This window comes from Trachemys scripta, chromosome 10 (genome assembly GCF_013100865.1).
Source record: "Trachemys scripta elegans isolate TJP31775 chromosome 10, CAS_Tse_1.0, whole genome shotgun sequence".
Taxonomy (NCBI): domain Eukaryota; kingdom Metazoa; phylum Chordata; order Testudines; family Emydidae; genus Trachemys; species Trachemys scripta.
Window position 1 is genome coordinate 24,250,653 of NC_048307.1, and position 4,668 is coordinate 24,255,320.

Below are 4,668 nucleotides of genomic sequence, written 5' to 3' on the forward strand. Positions count from 1 at the left end.
CTATGCTCTGAGCTCATGCTCAAAAAAATGTTACCTCCAGCATCAATGTTGTTCTGGGTGAACCTCAGTATAGTGGAGTAGCTTTGCATGTTTTGGAGAAGAACAATAACGTTCTGCTGTTTCATTGACTTCAGAGGGCTTTGGAGGGCCCTAAATGTGGAATAGCTCTGGTCTTGCAGTGATATAATTGAGATCAGAACCTGGCTGTTTGAATGTGAAAAGTTGGGCTGGAAATACTGCAGGATATTATTTTGGAATCTGGCTTTTCCCTTATCCTGATCTGTCTGTTACAGCATTTCCCAAAATGTGGGGCATGAAGGCATAGCCGGGGTGAAATGTATACATTAAAAAGGGCCTGCAATGCCACAAAGATTTGTGGAAGGAAGATGTGATTGATTTTATGGTCATGACAGGGAGGAACAGTTCAGCCTTGGAAAGTCTGGGGAATGCTGCTGTTGTATGGCACCCATCACTGTCATAGCTAAATGCCTCAGCTGGAACTAGGAAGTGTAAAATATAAAAATGCTCTGTTCTTATCCACTGTTTGTGGCTGTTTATTTTCTAGGCTTTATCCTGCATTTTGACATGTGGGAACCACATAGTTTGGAGAATCAGATTTCACAAAGCTCCCCATTGGTGCTTGGATATCTGCCTTTACTGTACATTCTGCTACTGCCAAGTCTAATTCCTTATACAATATGCAAACATATTAAGAGAAGAGATGTTTTTAAAGCCCAATTCAGCAAGTTGATATTGCACTTTGCTGAAGAGAAGGTAAGGGTGGTAAGTGAACCCTTCTCTTGAATTGTTATATAAATGTCAATATTTGGTATCAGGGCTTCTATTGAGGAAAGGAGAAAGGGATCCAGTCAAAGAGAGCTGCTGAGAACACAGGCAGCTACAGCCCATTTGTATAAAATCTGCATCTAGTCTTAGTATAATGCTTGGAAGCAGGTCTCTGTCTCTGCCATAATTGGATCTGTTAACTCAGCCTCCCACGTGCATATAAATGATTTTCTTGAGCTGGTTACAAGGATGTCTCTTGACAAGATCTGTGTGTTGCAGCTTATTTTGACAGAGCATTTAGCCTGGTGGCATTTTCTCTGGCTTTTATTATCTTTTGTAATGGTTGCAGCTAGATTTCCTACTGTCTCCCTAAATTCCAGTTTAGTTTTTTTATTAGCACAGTCTCTCTAGACATGCAGATCGATCTCTTCCTCATTTTTCCTCTGTCAGAGCTCCTGGAAACACATTTTGGGAAGTGCTGAGCACAGTATTTTGTTGTTTCTGGTATGAAGTCAGCATTTGGATGTTTGTAGCTTACTGACATGTTGATGAATATCCATTTGTAAAACTTCCCAGTACCATTTTGAAGAATGTATAATTTAGCAGTAAGGAGCTGTGGAAGCGGTTGAATCGCCATGCGGAGCTAAATAAGAAGGACTGAATCCTTTACTGTGTTCATGTTTGTCAATTATTTCCTGATACCTTACTGGCATCGCTTCGCTGCATTTATGAATCTGTCGTATTAAGAGGTTTGAGGATTTTTTAGACTTGATGCATTTGCTTTGGCTAAAACCTGAACCCTCTTCTCAGTTCTGGACTCCAGTGGGAGTTGTACAGAACAGAGAGGCAAATCAGACCCCTTCCTCCATAGCAGTGATGCACCTGAACTGGTGTTGATTCCACTGTGTTACAGGGGAGAGTGTGTGTATCCACTGTGTGGTGAGTGCCACTACGGGGAAGGACTTATATGTCCTTCCCTGTGGAGAGGGGCTTTTGGATGAAACATAGACTGAAGCATAAATCCACTGGACATTGACCTTTCTAGGGATGCAGGAGCAACAAGGGTTGCTACAGCCTCAGGGCTGCAGTAGGGGTCATGCAGTCATCTGACTGGTATAGGCAGGATTGCCTGTCATTTGTCTATACTCAGTTTTCTGTTGCTCCTCCCCAAGGACAGGCTACCTTTGTTAGCACCTAGGGTGACTTGATGTTTGTTCTCTGCTCTTTTTACTCTCCCTAGTTGCTTTATCCCTTCTTATCTTTCTTGATCTCAACCTTCAAAGTTTGCGACAACTCCTGCTTTTGTACTGATTTGATTGGCTTTGATCATTGCCTTCAGTTGCAGTCTGCTGCAGACTGGAAGCCAGCCTGCAATTTAGAAAAAAAAATGTAGCCTCCTCCCTTAGCTTTTGTTCAGCAAATGGAACGCTACACAATGTCCACGTTGGTTATTATTGTGTCCGTTCTCTAATCCAAATAGGTCATCTCTTCAAGAAAATTTCTTCACTTGTTGGCACCTGGCAGTGGCCGGAGATGTCCCAGAATGTCCTTTTTGAACACCTCCTCTTGTTACTCTAAACAAGGTAAACCACCATACCTCTCTCAAGCCAGCCCCCTGATAATCAGCTAGAGCTCACAAGCCTTCAGCTGTTCACCCATTCTCCACACAGAGCTTTCAGGAAAGAGAACTGTACAGCCTTAGAAACACACACAATAGTCTTCTCTTCGGCTACATATCACTGGATGTCTGGAATCTGTCAAGCTTCTGAAATCTGGTTGGAATCATTGCCTGCGGCACCTTGATAGTAGTGATGGACACATTAAAAATGCTTGGATGGAAACTGTGTGACGTGCCATGAAGCTGAATGGAGCCCAGCTACTTGATTTGGTTTGCACATATCCTCATTTTTTCCTGACCATTGTCATTAAAACTACAGTGAGATTCACCCCCTACACCTACATATTTAATTCCCAGGAGGGGCAAAAGAAATCCCCTATATAAAGTTTTCAGAGAAGTACAGAACCCCTAAAGAACCCCTTTTTATTTTAGCCTGAATCAGTCTCAAATCATCTTTCTTCCCTATTTGAAAGGTAGAAAAGGAATTTCAGACCATTAAGCTCTGTGGGCCAGATCCTACTATGATTTCCACACTGTGTACAATCCCTTTGAGATTGATGGGGGTTGCATGGGTTATAAATCCAGGCAGAATTCTGCCCTTTATCATTACATATATTCTCTTCCTGTCTCCCTCTTTCTGCAGGCATTTGAGAGATGCACCATACCGCAAACCTGGCTGCCGCTAGCATCCCACTCTAAGAAGCCGCTATTTAAAGCACAAATCACAGGTAATCTAATAATTTGGCTTTCTTATAAAAAGTGCACAACAGCAGCTCAGGCCATCACTCCTGATTACAAATGTATCACAAAACTCTGCTGAACAACATGACCTTCTGGCAATAAGACAAGTTCTGTTCTTAACCACTCCTCTTAGTTTGGCAAGGCTCCTTTGTGTTAAGCGCCAGCTAAGGGAAGTGGCTAATTTAATTAAACCTCCAACTGTCTGAATTTTAGGAGGATCGTTTTTCATAAGGATTTCAAGAGTATAGTAATACAGGCAGCTCTCCAATTCCTTCCATAAATAATGATCAACAATCATTCAATAGTTTTGCCTTTTAGGGGGCATTTCCTTAGCTCAAGGAAATACGCAATGTCTTTACCGTGTAACATTAGCTGTACTTACCCTGCAGTAATGGCAAATGAGGCCTCTCTGGGCATGTCTTCACTGCCCAGTTAATGTGGGCTTTTACATGGGTTTTAACCCAAGCACACCCCTACCACTCACACCCAAACACGCTGACCTGGAGGTGGAGATGCTTTAAGCCCAGGTTATTGTATTCATCTAGGGTGTATAAATTAAAACCTGAGCCCTGCTTCAACTTAGGACCTGCCCACTTTGCAGTGAGGTTGCAGGTGAAATCACTCGAGCTGACAGTCCCTCCAATCCCTTCTCACAATTCCCCCTGAAGTTCAGACAAATTCTCCTGGAATTGACAAAACTAATGTGGGTTGGACTTTGCCTCGGGGATGCTCACACCCAGGCTAGGCTAACCTGAGTGCTCAGCACCTAGGTCTAACTGTGTAGTGAAAACATAATGCCCAGTGGTTCATGATGCTGTGGGTAAATCACAGATTAAACTCTGCTGAATAGGCAAGTTCAAAATACTTGATTCATTGAACTTCAACCTTTCCCCATTACAGTAAATTCTGTCCCTGAACAAGTTCCTCTCCAGAAGTCCTGAGTGTCTGTCTCACACCTGCAACCCAGAGTGCCCCAACTCCTGTTAGAAACAAATGCAGTTAGACGTACTCTTAAATCCCTCACTAGGTAGTACCTAATAGTGCTGCTCTGCAGGCTGCTCCTATCAATTCAAGAATCCGGTGCTACCAATCCTTCTCATCATGTTCCCAGGTGAAGATTCCCAGTCAGGTTGAAGAAGGTTGGTGGGAACTTATCCCCACTCATTTGAAACGAACATTCCCCCACTTCTCCCAGTAGGACCCTTCCTCAAAATTCTGAGTTTTCTCTCCTTCATCCTAAGTCTGCGTCCCTCTATGCGGCTGAGCCAATGCAATGCAGCTTTGGCCAGGCATTTTAAGGCAACTTCTTTGCCTGACATTTGTGGCTGCCAGTTGTTTCAGACTGGCAGTAACAAAATATCCATCATACAGCGGTGATATCCAGCCATTTCATTTAGAACGTTTGCATGAGAATAATGAATGTTCCTACTAGTTTAGTGCCTCGTGTGAGGATGAATGAAAGACGGGAGTCCACATACACGGGGATTTCTCCATATTATTGCCCTCTGGGCCATGACACAACC

General features: G+C 43.2%; 1 long non-coding RNA gene across 1 annotated transcript; it reads left to right on the plus strand.

Moving 5' to 3' along the window:
• Positions 1-703: 703 nt before the first annotated feature.
• LOC117883846 lies at positions 704-3,132 on the plus strand. The gene is made up of 3 exons (XR_004647426.1): positions 704-783; positions 2,267-2,369; positions 3,048-3,132. It is a non-coding gene; the product is annotated as an uncharacterized LOC117883846 (long non-coding RNA).
• The last annotated feature ends 1,536 nt before the right edge of the window (positions 3,133-4,668 follow it).